The sequence below is a fragment of the Drosophila suzukii genome, chromosome X (assembly GCF_043229965.1).
Source record: "Drosophila suzukii chromosome X, CBGP_Dsuzu_IsoJpt1.0, whole genome shotgun sequence".
Lineage (NCBI taxonomy): Eukaryota > Metazoa > Arthropoda > Insecta > Diptera > Drosophilidae > Drosophila > Drosophila suzukii.
In genome coordinates, this window is record NC_092084.1 from 22,760,857 (window position 1) to 22,777,057 (window position 16,201).

At 39.0% G+C, this 16,201-nt stretch overlaps 1 protein-coding gene and 1 non-coding gene across 2 annotated transcripts in view; one reads left to right on the forward strand and one right to left on the reverse strand.

Moving 5' to 3' along the window:
• vex (somatomedin B and thrombospondin type 1 domain containing protein vexed) overlaps positions 1-16,201 on the reverse strand; it is an 87,751-nt gene that overhangs the window by 63,066 nt on the left and 8,484 nt on the right. The gene's annotated exons all lie outside the window — the stretch shown is intronic.
• On the forward strand, positions 751-822 carry TRNAP-CGG (transfer RNA proline (anticodon CGG)). The gene has a single exon. It is a non-coding gene; the product is annotated as a tRNA-Pro (tRNA).

Here is a 16,201-nt window from a genome sequence, read left to right on the forward strand (position 1 = left end):
GAATTCAAGCGAATATAAACATAAAGTCGGTTCAAGCACAAGCACGCTGAGAATCGCATCTGAGGATTTGGAATGCCACAAAGTTCATTAGGTGTACGGAAGGTGGGCTAATTAACCCCCCCAAAGATGCTGTAATCTCAACTCTATTAGTTCCTCCATTACGGCTTCTTGTTGACTTTTAATATTAAGCTACACTGGTAGTTGTAAAAGGGTAGACACAATAATATGATTTTAATATAACAGAAAATGGAACATATACATATGAGTACAAGGGTATTAAAGGTAATTTATTTTTAAAATGTTTTAATGTTTTTAGTTGTAATTCCACTTTATTTAGATTTTTAGCCATAATATAATACACACTCTGTTTTTTTGAAACCTATTATAAGGATATACAACAGATTAAATTGAATATGGATAATATTATAAATACATTTTGGGATGTTTTAGAATTTAAATACATACATTGGTGTTACTTTATGGAACTGTTCTGTTTAGCTATTTTTCCGCATAGCAGGTTTTTATCTTAACACTCGATAGCATTTCAGCAGAGTTGCCAGATTGGCAACTTAAAAAAATATTGCACTTTTAAATGCCAACGAATATGAAACATCTAACCGTTGCATTCAAATACTAATAGTGCTACATAGATATATATAAAGCAAGTGACTTATCCTACCACAATATCAAGGAGTTAAACGTCCCCTTCCCCTTATTTTTGAGGCCTATCTGAAAATCGATATTTCAAGTGGCTCGTTGGTCTAGGGGTATGATTCTCGCTTCGGGTGCGAGAGGTCCCGGGTTCAAATCCCGGACGAGCCCAATGTTTTCTCTTTTTTTGTTTATATAAAAAAAAAAAGTTATTTAAAGTTGACTTACGAGAAAATGGCTCCCTAGGGTGAAAAATATAAAGCTTGTTGAAGCATTAAACTGTTTTAACTTTAACCCTAGTACGCATTTGCATCGCCCCTAAACTGATCTAACATTTTAGTAAGGCAAAAAAGCAGGGCTGGGGCAGCAAGATAAATCACCAATCTGTAGCCCGATGGGGGTAAGTAGTTCCAGAGAGCTGTTCAAATATTTCTTCTGTTTACTGACGATGTCCGTCGGAGGAACTTTCGCATCTAAGTGTCAGGATCTGGGATGCGAATGCGAATGCGAATACGGATGCATTCCCCCACGAGTGGCCAATTGAGATGAGCGCAATAAATAAGCCAGTTTGTGCGTTGCACGTCCCCGCAATCCATTCCATCGGGTTTCCCGTCAGATCCCAATTCCTATCCCTATATATCCGGCCACTTTATTGTAAATACATATATATATCTGTATGAAATATGGTCGTAGGGGAAGGGAGGCTTAGGGTATGTTTTTCCAAGCGGGCCGAAGGACAAGTGGGCGGAAAAGAGCCGTCAACACCTTGTCCTTCAATGCAGTCTGCTCCTCTGTTTGTCCGTCTGAGTCTGAGTCTGAGTCCCATTTCTGACTGGCCGACTGGATGGCTGTCTGTCTGTCTGTCTGTCTGCCTGTCTGACTGCCCGTACTTCTAGGGCACAAAATTTCATTTCAACTTTGTCTCCTCTCCGACGACGGCAAACACATAAATTTTGATGAAGCTCTTTCAAAAACAGTTTATAGTTTCATTTTCCCTCTCATCGCCAGCCATCGCTCCATTTCTCCATTTCTCCATTCCTCCCCGACTGTCTGACCACTTGACACTTGTTTTGGCAATGGGCAGTGAAAAGTTTTCGCCTTTTTTCTTCTTGGGCCCCAGACTTTAGCCTCAATTTGCAAGTTCAAGTTAGTTAAATAGTTGCCATTTATGGGGCGCTTTGTGCGTTTGTATTATTAAAGTGGAATCCGCATTCAATTCGCTGCAAATCCTTTGCAAACGTAACGGCGCACGGGGCGTATGCGTAATAATATTCATGAGGTTGCTCGCGTCCTTCGCTCAATTCCTATATATGTATATCTATATATTCAACTTATCCCCGCATGTGTTCCCACATTCCGGCAGTGACAAACCAAGGCTTAGGAGCTGGAGGAGCAGCAGGAGAAAGTGGATATCCTGGCAACAGATTCCACTGGCGGAGGATACAAGCGGATCTCCATTATTATGCGGATTTTTCGTTGCCTTTGGATTACGATTTTCTGTGTCCCTTTCAGCATGCGAGCAGCATAAATACGTACTATATAGTTTTGTATGGCATTACTTCGCATCCGAATTCACCACTCCCCTTCACTTTTTGGCTGCAAATCGTGTTCAGCTCTTGATAAATTCATAATTTTCACTTACGAATTGAATTTGGTGCGCCAGCATGGAAAAGACACAACTCCAAAGCCGGGGGTGCAATCATGGCTAAGCATTGGGAACAGAAGGTTTAGCAGAAGTATAAAAGGTATGGTTAAAAAAGAATATAATTTTTTTAATTTTAATTTATTTACAGTAAGATTTAAATTTATCCTCTGGCTTAGTTCAACTAAATATTTCGATTTCTATTAAATAAGACTTATGCCAGTTTGAAAATGTTCGTTTTTAACTAGCTTATGTTATGGAGAACCATAAAAGATACAAGCTAAACTAGAAATATATATTTTTAAGATTTAAATAAAATTATCTCTGTCATTTTGCCAAGTTCCTTTTTCACAGTGTAGGGGGTTAAGTACGCGGAGATTCTTAGAATGCAATGTAACAAGCGTTGCCTGGCAATAAAGCCGGCTAATGCTTAAGCTAAAGCTAATGCTAATTTCATTAAACATCCAATCTCCGACCCCAGGTTTTTCAATCAGACTTTGGAGCAGCACCTTCCGTTCCCCAGACACTTCCGACCACGTATAAAAGCACTTTTCATCTGGCTTAGATATTTCTGAGCCAGCCAGAAACCGCTCGCAAACAAACCGCTGAAATGCAATCAAATTGACAACGCAACGTCCAAAGTTTTCCATAATTCCCCCCCTTATTTTCTCGGCTATTTTTTTGGGTATACCTTTTTTTTCTATTTGTGGGCTCCCCTGGTTGCAGTTTTTGAGCAGCCCGAGGGGCGGCAATAGTAAACATATTTTTGCTGGTCTGGCTTTGTTTTATGTCTCCCAACTTTGACTACAGCAAGTTCTTGTGTCTCCTCCCGGTTCGTTTTGTTTTGGTTTTTAATTCGGCGAAAAGTTTTTGCTGGCGAAACGAGGGAGAGAGTTCCTTACTTTCGCATCAAATTCTTGCTTGTTATTTTCTCGAGCGCTTTGATTATGTTTATCAACTGCCTTTCGCCCTGCTTTCCCCGTTGCGTTTTCGGTTTTCTCCGGAAAAACTGCCAGTGCAGATGGCAAAAATATAAACACAAATTATGTAAATTTGTATATAATGATAACAGAAACGCAGATGATAACATCCGGGGGAATCGGCCGAGGGTATCATGATTTATGCATTCAACTTTCCGTCCGACTGTTTGGCTTAGCTATCTTTCCAGTTGCTCAACTAAGACGGATTAAGTGGCGAGAGGTGAGTTTGCTGGGGGTAAAGTCGGTTTGAAATGCATATTTTTTGGGGGGCTGAAAGTCCCTTTTTTAAACTCGGGGTACGCATTTGTTGAAGTAAATAAAATTACAATTTATAGTAAGTCTTTTAAGTGTTAAATTATGACTTTATTTAAGTGAAACCCTATCTATCTAGGTACTTGATTAATTTTTTAAGCTGCTCAGTGATTTCTATATAAATATATATTTGTGATTTTTAATTATATTATACATTGTATTAACTATTTTGATTGTTTTATTATTACTTTATTGAAGTGAACTATCTAGGTACTTGATTTAATTTTTGTAAACTCTCGGGGATTTTCTTATTATGCATTTTTTGAAATAAATAAGAATAAATAATGCTATCATATTAATAAGAGATTAATTCATTTAGTTAAGATTAATTCATTAAATATTGTTATTATTGATTTTAAAACCCATCTGGGCACTTTATTTAATTTTGTATGCTGCTCAGAGCATTTCCTGAAGTTATTTAGTATTTTTTTATCTGTTTTAATATTTAAGCAACTCAGAGGTTGTATTGTAAAACATTTGTTTAAATAAATAAAAACATCTGTTGCAGTTGTAATAGGATACAAAGATTAACTAATTTACATGCTCATTTAGTATTTTTCCTAAAAAGACAACCCATCTAGGTACTTGATTTAATTTTGAAGCCTTGCATTTTTTCCTTTACCAAATCAACTTAATTTATAGTTTAACTATAATGCGATTAACATAAAAACACTTGTAATTATTGTAATTATTTTAATATTTAAGCAACTCAGAGGTTGTATTATAAAAGATTTGTTTAAATAAAAAAAAATATCTGTGGCAATTACAATAGGATACAAAGATTAACTAATTTACATGCTCATTTAGTATTTTTCCAAAAAATACAACCCATCTAGGTACTTGATTTAATTTTGAAGCCTTGCACTTTTTCCTTTACCAAATCCACTTAATTTATGGTTTAACTATAATGCGATTAACATAAAAACACTTGTAATTATTGCACATATCCCTAGCCAATGAGGGCTCTTAACAGCCATCAACAGCAGTGGGCCATTTGGGTATTTTCGACCACAAATTGTCAGCATTTCGAGCTGAATTTCAATTGGAGTCGGGCTAAAGGGGAGTCGAAGAGTTGTGGCTACCCGGCCGGTCGCCTCGATAATGACAGGTCCTGGGATGGGACCCCTTCGATATCTTATCGACATGACACACTGTCCGGCAATCGGCAATCAGCAGCTGCTTTCCCCGACCCATTTTCGCACATCCTCCTTTCCGGGGCGAAACATTAAATGGACACCACAGAAAGCAATCAGAGTGCGATTCCTGTCCGATATCCTGGCACATGACCGATACACATGCCAGTGTAATATACACACACGTGTGTGTGTGTACAAATTATAGAGATGTTTGTCGGTTGCGCAATAAAAAGTGCATTTTACTTTTAATCCGTTTTATGTGGCTGTTGATTTTGCGATCAAACAGCTTAATCTTTCCACCGCAAATTTATAACAGACATATGGGTGGGGCGTGGGGTTCGCATTTATTCAACTGTCAAATTTACACATGTTCACTGGCGTCCTACGCCAAACCGTAAATTCTGGTAAAAAAAAAAAGAGAAGAAAAGTGGAGGTTGAAAAAAAATTAAAAGCAAAAGGAAGTTTTGGCCACAAACCGCAAAAGCGAAACCAAAACGGAATCAAATGAAGAGTGCTGTACAACCACAGATACAAATGTAGCTACAGCTGGCGATACAGATGCAGAAGCAGATACAGCTGCAGATACAGATGGGGAAACGGATACAGATACAGATACAGATACTAAGACGGTGCAGGATGCCCCAGGATGTGTGCAGATGTTTATCGCAATTGCTGGCAGCTTTGTGGCCGTCTCGTTGCCATTCAGCAGATTTTGGACTTTTGGGCTTCAGCTTTCGGACTTTGGACCGGGGACTTTGGACTAAGGACTTTGGACTGTCCATGCAGGCACTAATTGAAATTGAAACCAGAAGCAGGAGGAAATGAGAAGTGCAGCTCATAAGCAGACAGCCCTCGCAATGAGTCCGCCCAAGAAAACTAATGAGTGAAAAGTATGGCTAAGTGTGGCCAGGGGCCGGAAGTCCAGTTGCCAAACTGGATTAGACAGCCATGGTTACAGATCAGTTGCTTAAAGTCTATGGATACCACACCTTAAACTTTAAGGTATCGTAGTGTTTTATAAAGAGTTTTATACTTAAGAATTTGTCATTAGGCACGATCACAAACTTGTTTATTATTATTTTAAAAAATTGTTTAGAATGTAAAGTCGTAAAACTTACATGTCTTTTTCGACTTCAAATTAATAATTACTTATATTTAATTCAACAAGATAACAAATAATTTTTTAGAGGCAAATTTATTTTTTGACCAATTTTCGCATTTTTTGTTAGGGGGTGCATTGTCTATTTTTGAAAAAAAGGTGAAAAGTTAAAAATTTCCAGATTTGAATGCCAATGGATTGGAAATTAAGCAACGAGCTCAACGAGGTATGACATTCCTAGTTCTGACGTTTATTTTTTTTGTAGCAGCTAAAATACTGAACTTTTATCGCGAAAAATGGGATTCCGGTTTTAGTCAAAAATACGAGATTCAGATTTTAGTCAAAAAGTCGATTTATCTTTCCAGTTTTTCAATCGTAGTTTGGTAAAATCAAGGCGCACAGCTAAAGTTGGTCGACTGTTTTAAACAGCTTGTTACCTATGCTAACAATCCCAATCACCTTTGATTCTACTTATGTATGTACTTGCATGCATTTTTCGACTTCTAAGTAATAGTTGCTTATATTTAATTTACAAAATACTCTTGTTCAGCGATAAATCATATTATTTTTTGTAATGCTAGTCTATTTTTCTTTCATATTTATATAAAAACCTTCATGGGAATAACACTCAAAGTAGTACAAAAATACAAATATTTATTTAAACCAAGACTGACAGTGAAAAATTCCGTATTCCACATCAAATGAATTAAAAATAAAATAGATTACCCTGCCCCCGAGACAAATGTGACCCAACACGCAGGTCATTCAATTCCACTTCAGTGGCACTCTTAAAGGTTGCCCAATCCCCCGATCCCAATGCGATGGCAGCTTTGCAGCCATCCATCTGCAACCGCATCCCCAAATCTCTCGGCATAAGCTGATGTCTCAATTCTGATCTGGTGATGGATGGCCTTGTGGCTGGATTTTCCGATACGCAGGGCAAGAGTCATTTATGACCATTACAAAACCGAATGAAAACAAAATGCGAGGAGAGGTGGCGAAACAAATACGATTTCGCCACCCACCCACATGGCGAGGACTTGTGACGTGGGTGGGGAAAGTGTGCGGAGAAAGTCAAAAAAGGAAATGGAAGTTGTGGATGTGGATGTGGAGGACAAGTGACGACTGACTGACAAGGGTAAACAATTAATTGGTAACAAAATGCGAGGTCTCTGCGCATCGGTGTGCCGGTGACAATGAAGATGAAGATTGCTCTTGGATTTTCCTGTTTTCCACCCACAACCTCCCCCCCCCCATTCGAGTTTAAAGCGCTAAAACTTTTATCATTAACGCTGACAATCAGCTTAAGACCGTGTGGTTCTCAGCGGGGCAGGGCAATGGGGCCGTGCTAAATGTCAGAAGGTGTTCCTGCTTCTTGGTTCTTCGTTTTTCCCATGTGTCACAAACTGTAGCATACTTTTCCGAGACACACACACACACACAGTCTCAAAAAAAGAAATGTCGAGGAAAACTTGAAGCCAAGCAAATTGATTAGACGCACACACATTCACTTACTTGCGAGGGTTGGAACAACATTTGCTCTGGCCATGAACCCAATGGCTTAGCCATGCCCCCCTCCCCTCTTTCAAGCGACAAACGCCCACCACTTGAGCCATTTGCCTTTGACGTTGGCCGCGTTTTTCCACCAACGCCGTACAACGCTGCGTATGCGCATTATTCGCAAACGAGCACAGCATACAGGGCGTATGTGTGATTTCATGTTTTTATGCGCTTTGCGTGCGTGGGTGTGCGTGTGTGCTTTGCTTTGCAGCGCTTAAAATAATTTAATTGTTGGCATAAGCTCCTTAATGCACACAGCCCTCTCGCTTCTCCACTTCCGCTATTAATGGCTTGAGCAACTCGGCCGAAAGTGCCTTGTGCCTGAGTTGGCTTACATTCGAGCCAATTATGGAGGCTTAAAGGCATTAGGAAGGCCAAAGGGCGGATGTCTAACTATTTCCCCAGGATGCGCTATCAATTAAGTCAGCGAAACCTAAATAATGTTAAATAAGTAAAACTAACATTTCATGAAAAATAACCTTATGAAACAATAGAAATATCTGCTGTACTCATTAAAAGTGAATAAGTTCTAACTACTTCATCGGGTTGCACTATTAATTAAGTCACTGAAACGAACATTTCATTAAAAATAGCCAAACAATAGAAATATCTGCTGTACTCTTGGAAATTGAATACCATTTCATCACCTAATTAAATTCAACCAGGGATTCATTGTCTCCCAAAGGAGATTTAATTTTGAGTGACATTTCGGCTTTCGGCATTTTGGTAATCCAACCCATTGGTTACCTTTTGCCAGTAATTGCTGCTTTGTTACGTCCTCTAATGATATATTTTGCATTCAGTTCGTTTTTCAGGGGGGAGCGAAGAATGCAAATGGCTCACAAAGTGGCGGGGAAAGAGCAGGATGTCCAGTGCAAACAATAACACACAATAATGATAATCCGTATAACTTAATTCGAATGTTGACTAAACTAAGCATTGCACATTATGCAAATGTCCATTCATGCGACATGTGATAATATTTGCATTTGACGAACGACAAGCTGCAAACTCGAAACTGCAAACTACAAACTGCGAACTGCACAGACGGACAAACATCGAATGAACAGACAAACAGATAATCAGGGGCGTGGAAAGGGTGGGGGGAAGGGGGGCTGTCCAGCCAAGCCCGACAAACAAATAAGCCAAATTAAAGTTAAAGGGCAACATTGGGAAATTAATTACAACGATGTTGGTCGGACTCGTATTTCACCGCCTCCCCGACGATTGCAAATTCGGGTATTTCAAACAGCCAAATGAAATATTTGCAAATCCTTCGATTGTGCATGTAAATGACAGCTGAAAGCCAGCTTTGCCCAATAAAAATCGCTTTCCGATGGGCAAATTATCAAAAGGAAACATTCCTGACTGGTTTTAACCATTATTTGAGGCTATAAATGTTTCAAATATTTTTCTTTTTAATATTTATTTAATTATTCGAAGGTAAAAATATTTAAAACATTTTTCTTTTTAATATTTATTTTAAAATATTAATAAAAAACATTTCCAATCCAAATTCTATTACTTTTATGTACAGAAAAGTTGGATTATTAGAGCCAACTACATGATTTTTATAAGACATTCGAGGCTGAATTTAGCAATTATTTAAAAACATATATGTATATTTTAAATATTTTTAAAAGTTTCAAATATTAGATTGAACTTTTTTAAATTTATTTATAATGAAAAATCTTTAAAATATAAGCCAATTCAAATTTGATACATTTCCTGTACAGATACCTTTGATTATTTGCTATATCTCTGTATTTATTCCAAAGTAGTTATAAATATTTTTAAAAATGTATCTAAAATTACAAAATTGTACAGTGATTTAATTTTTATTTATTTATTGAAGTAGATATTTTAAAACATGCAATTCAAATTTGTTTCATTTTTTATAGAGATAAATTTTATAACTTGATCCATTACCATGTTTTTATGAAATTTTCATGGATGATTATTTGAACTTTGGAAGGCATTTATATTTTAAATATTTATCTAAGGGTCCAAAATTGTAGAGCAATCCTTATTTTACATTTATTTATTGAAGTACAAAGTTTTCAACATTAGGCAATCTTAATTTCTTAACTTTCTGTATAAATAAGTTGGCTTATTTACTCAAACATACTTATCAAGCGATTAGGAAAAAGACACAAAGTTGCCTTGGAAAATGCGAAATGAATGTGCAACTGACAGGATAATTCTTAATAAATTCTAGAAGTCCTGGCCTTTAAGCTGGTCGCTTTAAAGTTGGCATTGTTCTCGAGGCTGGCCAATTCAGTTGTTGGCCAGCAGCCACCCCCTCTTAACTTTGTGCCCCCCTGTGAGCCCCCTTTGAAGCGACCCCCCTCCGGCTGCTGACGACGCCCGCTGTGCTGCTGACAGCAAACAGTTGTTTTGCATAAAAATGCCGTTGCAGATGCAAGAATGGCACTGCGAAAAAGGATGGTCGAAAAGTATTCAGAGCGGGGATATCGGGTGTTTATTCCTTTTTGCTGGTATGTAAACATTCAATAAATATGTAGGAAGCCGTTCGCACACATGCCCATACACACATCCCCTTCCCCGCGCTGTCCATCGACTGGGCCATGTGGTTCGCCTCAAAGGCCCCAAAAGTTGGAATTATGTATATGCTAATTGGAAATATGTATGATACAAACGTCGCCCTAAAGGTCACTCATTTTTTGATGTCCCCTGTGTTTGCCCAGATTTTTTGTGGCCCTTAAACAGGTTTTGTGGTCAACAGGATTTGGGGATTGAAAGTTCTTCAAAGGCCAGCCAAGATTTTATTTTCGGGAACTTTAACTTTTGTCAAAGCTTATCTCGAAATATAATTTATAAAACATTTTGTTGTTTAGTAAAAGTTTTGCTTTGATTTTTGAATCGAATTAATTTTTTAAGGCACTTACATGCTCTTTTTATTATCTTTTCTTTTCATAAAATATTAAATAAAATTAAAAAAAGCTTTATAAAAATATTTATATTTAAGTGAAATTTATCAATTTTGAAAATAATTTAACTGCCATTTTGAAATACAATTTTTATTGTTCTGTTTGATTTGTTATAATCTAAATTTTTTAAAAAGCATAAAAATAGTATCAAAATCTTGTTGATAACCACTAATGGGTGATAATCGAAACATCCACCTCCCCTTTATAGGGTATTCCATTTCCCCATGTTTTTACTTGTTTATCGGTAGTTTGGCTCGTTTTCAGGCCCCACTTTTTGTGTCGCCCGGTTCGTGGGTCTCCCCGCTTAACGTTATTTTGCATTTTGATGTTTTTAATATATGGAAAATGCTGCCAGAGGAGGCACGGGTTGTCTGTGTCTTTAGGGCGGAGGGTCATCTTGGCCAGCCACGTCACGCAGCTGGTTAAAAAAAAATTTGCTGGCCAGTTGGTGCAGACCATCAGATGGCTGACTGGGCATATTTTTTTCCTGAAGGCAGCGCCTCATTTCAATATTCCCAGGCCCATACCCATACCCATATCCATCCATTCCGGCGTATTCCCCGTGATTTTCCACAACTCATCGGCGGGATTGGCCATTAAAAGTGCGAGAATCGACGCAGATGGCAGATCGGATCACATGGTAGGATGGGGATTGGGGATTGGGTTTGTGAATGGGTATCCACAATTTATTCCGATTCACTGCCAAAAGGGCTTTGGGGACACTCTGCCTCTAATTGTGAACCTTTCACTTTGGGCAGTCACTTTGCTGAATTAGCTTTATATCGCTTTAGATGCTATTCCCGATTAATCAGCTAAGACTTTTCCGAGTTGACCTTTTCCCTCGGCATTCTGCGAAATTGCTTATTTATAGCCGCTGTCCATTAACGAGTCATGCTCACGGTTTTTTCTTGGCCCCTCTTGTTTCGGATAAAAAAAGCAAGATAAAGTTATCGGGGGAAACATTACAAGTTTCCGAAATTCAAAGTTTACAGGAAGTGTCACATAAGCTAATCCTTTTTGCTATGCTTAAAGGATTTTTTCTATAAAATTACGGAGTGGAAAAAATGTCTTTTCCGATTTAAGAGAATTTTGATGGAGGGGAAATTATTCCAAGAGAATATCAAGCTTGTTTTCTGTTTAGTCACTAATCTCTTTTTTCTTATAATATGTTAAAAGTAAAACAGGTGAATTTTTTAGGCAACTATTGCCATTTACCAATAAAAAGAAGAAAATCAGAAGCCAAGGACGTATAGTCTGGAATTCAGAAGAGGCTGACTTTTGGCAAAGGTCAAGTCAGGCAAGGCCATCCTTATGAACTTTCGGTTGACAGTTGGCAGCGATGACTCGTTTGATCTTGTTGTGGTACTTGTGCTTGTCTTGCCACCTTGCCACATAGCCACATTGCCACTTTCCCACAGACTGCCATCATTTATTTCGCCTTTTGGATTCCCGACCCCCAAACTCTTCAAACTCCCCAACTCGCAACTCGCAACTCCAAACTCCCCATCTCCATCCATCATCGGTTGAGCCGAGCCGCTGTTCGCAGGTTGGGCAAACATAATCCGAGCATGTTTTCAATTAATTTAATGCCGCATCCCAATTTGCCGGCTCGTGTGCCAGTTTGTTTGCCCGCTTGCCGCAGAAAGTGTGCCACACATGCGAATGATTAATGCGACTTCGTCGAGTCGGCAACTTTATTGCTATCCATCGAAAGCAGTCGGTTGAAGGCGGAAGAGAAGGAGGAGGAGCTCACCTCGACTGGTGTGGAATAGGCACTTCAATTATTCATCCAGACGATTGCGTCTCCAAATACGAGTGTTTCGCTTAATGAGATCTGCACAGTTGTTGGCTGCAACATTCCTAATCAGGATTCCACACCGAGGACCCGGACACGAACCCGGACACGAAACCATTGGTTGAAACAAGGAGAAGCTGAAACCCCATCCTGCACAGGATGCATCCTTTTCTTGGTTTCTCCATTTTACCATTTCACCATTTCTCCATTTCTCCGGCGTCTGGAGCGACACTTTTCGGTTATTTTTATCACAGCAGCCACGCATCGCTGGTCTCGAACAACAGAAATCAGTGCAAGAGGGCAAAGACTCGGCCGCAGAGAGAGACGGCACTAGGCTGGCCAGAAAGAGACGGCTGGAGTGGGGCAGAAAGAGACGGAGCACCACACCCCCTGTGCACTCAAACGTGCCGATGACAGAGCTGATGGCTGCCAAGGCTAAGAAGTACGACCCCACGCCACTTGCATTTCATTAGAAAGGGGGGAAAGTGCAGGGAAAACAAGTTTGAATAGTTATATTCCGAGGAAATCCACGTTTCCCAGGTGAGATCACTATCTTGGTAACAATTGAAAACAGCGATAAAGACTATGTGTGAGATGAGGAGCCACTTAAAGAAATAGGGCCTAACTTAGGACCCCAAATAATATTTATAATAATATAATAAAAATAATTCTAATTTTTATTTTAGCTATTTCCATAAAGTAAATGGGAATAGGTAAGTTTTGTAATTTCCTTATTCTGAATTTTAATATTTAAAAGTATGAATATATTTTTTTAAGTTTTTTTGTATTTGTTTTACTTTACAGAATAGTTGTAATAATATAAGAAGGTGTATTCTGTAATATTCGACTTCTGATTTGTATAATTTAAGAATATGTATTTGCTCTTTAATACAAAAATATTTAAATAGTGTGACCAAGTGTGTTTTTAAATGTTCAACTTGTGTATTTTAATATTTCAAGATAAGTATTTATTTTTCTTTAAAAGAATGGTTAAATAATTGAGAATGTGTGTATTGTAACTTCCTTTTCACTTAAAGAAAAAGCATATTTTCACACAATTGCGGCGTTTTAAAAATATTTCTGATATTTCCGGTGCCCGCAGAGCACTTGCTCATAATTAATAACTTTCTGAGTACGTTTACAATTCACCTGTGTCTGCATTGAAATGGCATCGAAACGGAGCGACTGGAATGAAATCATTCCGAATCGAATGCCGAATGTTTGCCCAATTGTTCGGGGAGTGCAAATGAAACGTGGCATTTCCGCTGGCGGGAGCCATATTGTTTGCCCAATTGCGATTGAGTAACAATTATTCGTGTGTTTTTGCTGGCACTCGTACTCCCTTACTGGTTATATCGTTATCGCACGTCGCCACTCAACCGCACTAGCACTCATATATGTACTCATATATACTCATATACTCATGCAGCCACATACTCAATACCCACACTCATCCCGCTCTGTTTGCCTTCGCCATTGCGGTGTGGATTTTTAATTTTGTAAGTTGTGCATGTTATGACAAGTGCGATGCAAATAAGTAACACTCTCGTGTGGCACGGGATCCGAATCGCAGGAGCTTCAAACTGGATCTGGTACAGAAAAAGGCCATTAGCCAGAGTGGCTGGCTGCCTGATTGCTTGGCGCAACGAGTTTCCCGAAAGAACACACAACAAATATTGCGTTCTCTGATTGAAGATCCGTTGCAAAAATTAAAAGCCTCTTGTTGGGAAAAAAAATGAAGGAGATCTGACACCAATATTGTAATTGCCATATACCAGTGAGATGGGTTCGATGAAATATGAATTAATACTTAAAAATCCCCATTTTTAGTCGATTTTACTAATGTTTTTTCATTACAAACCCCTTTTTAAATCAACAAAGTACCATAAATAGTATCTATGATTTAAAAAAATATTTTTATGCTATGAGAAAAGCAATTATGTTGACTCAACCGTTTAAAGCTTATCCATTACCGAATGAGTATTCAAATAAATTGAAACAAAATTCCATTACATGTTTCAAGAAAGCTTAATAATCTATGATAGGTACCAAAACTGTCCCACTAAACGTGGCAATTAGTCTATCAAATATCTCAGGTTTAACCCAAAAAGAAAACCAATCAAAGCCGCAATGTCTAATCAGTTTTGCAACTTAAAATAAATGCTTTCGTGTTGAATCCTTTATTGGTCAGTGATTTGGCGGGCACATGTGACTCGGATGCTTTGGCTAATTAACTTTGGCCCAGTTCCGTGTCAGAACAACGTGCTCTCAAGACTGTCGAGATCCTTGGATCCCTGCAGCCCTGCATTCTGGCCATCCCAACATCCCAACATCCCAACATCCTGACATCCTGGCCCAGTGCCAACGAGAGTGGGCCAAAACGGAAACGGAAATAGAGCCGAAATAACCGAATAACGAAATAAGTAAGAGCGGGAAGCCAGAAAAACGAAACTAATGAAAATAATCCTCAAAACTAGTGCCTCAGGTTGGGGAGGGGGGGCTGTGTATTTTGTATGTAGTTACGTGAGAAGTGGGTCAGTTAATGGGGATGCTGCATGTGGGGCCAAATGTCAAAAAAGGGGGTGGTTGGGGAAAACCCAGGACTTGCACGCCATCAAAATAATTAATATCCTTTCAAATGTAACATGCACTAATTACAACTACAACTACAGCAACAATGTTGGCTCAAAAAAGGACAACAACCACATACGTGGAACACAAAAAACAACATGTGTGTGTGTGTGTGAGTGCCTAGTCAAGGTCATGTCCTGTACACACACACATATGTGTTGTGCTTGGCTTTTGTAGTTGTGTGCGCATTTGCCGGCCGACTTTTATTTCGCCAGAACGGGAAAACCCGGCTGCGCCTTTCCCTTTTGGCCAACTCAATCCCTGCTAACCATTGTCATTGCCTTTCTTTTCTCGTCTCTTCACTTTTCCATCTCCATTTCACTCTCACTCTCTCCTCTAGACATTTTTTTATTTTCCTTCCCTGCTTTCCATTTCCTTTGTCTTGCCCACTTGCTCAAAAACTCATTAGTCAAAGCATTTGCTAAGGAAAATTCTCAATTAAGCGGCTGCCGAGCCAAACAATGTGAAACAGGACAAACAAGGGGTTACGAACTATTGATACTTACTTATATGGTTCTGGAATATTTGCATAATAATAACAAATGTTGAATTATTAGTAAATGATATAGACAATGTAGTAAATCCACACCTCATTTTTATCGAATCTGGGCTAAGTGTTATCTCTATCTTATGATTTTCAGTTCATATAAACAAATAAACCAAAACACATAGTAAGTTTTAAAGTATCTTTAATATACAAAGAATTGTATAGTACAGCCCTTAAAGTTCAAGCTCTTTTATCTAGCTTCCCTCCACCCTCAAAATCTGATTATCGCCCCAGGAAAGTGTGGAAAAGTGCCGATATGCCACGACTGTCGACAGTCGCGGGGCCACCGAAACTAGCTAAAAGCATAGCATACCTTTTGGGGCCAAGTGGTCGGGGATAAGGCTTATCGAGGACCTCTCTGCCCCGCACCACCCACAGCCCCTAAGATCGTGTGTGCCAGATAACCTTTTCGCATTTCGCTTTAATTAAATTCATATAAAATTTTCTTTTAATCAGAGCCACGCTCATATCCGATTTCAAGTGCAATTGAGACACTGTCGTTGCTGTTGTCGAACAGGATATGGGTATATGGATAAGGATGGTGACAGGGGGAACCGGATGCTCCAGCTCCACCGCGGCAATCCATTCGGATGCCATCGTTGCCCATCAAACAAACATGCAACTTCCTTTGCAGTCAGCGAATGTCGCCGATTTAATTAATTTGACATCATTTATTATGCCAAAAAAGGAGTGGAGAAGTGGTTGTGGAAGTGCCATTGCGCGGGGAAGGGGTTCTAGAAGGGGTTCTGAAAGGGGTTGTGGAAGGGGTTGGCGGCAATAATGCACCAGGCTCCACACCATCATCCTCTCACACGAGCCAAGAAATTGCTTTTTAACGCACACTCACTCAGTGGGGGTGGTAAAAGGAGTGGGTGCGTGAAGGGTTCGAAAGGGCGG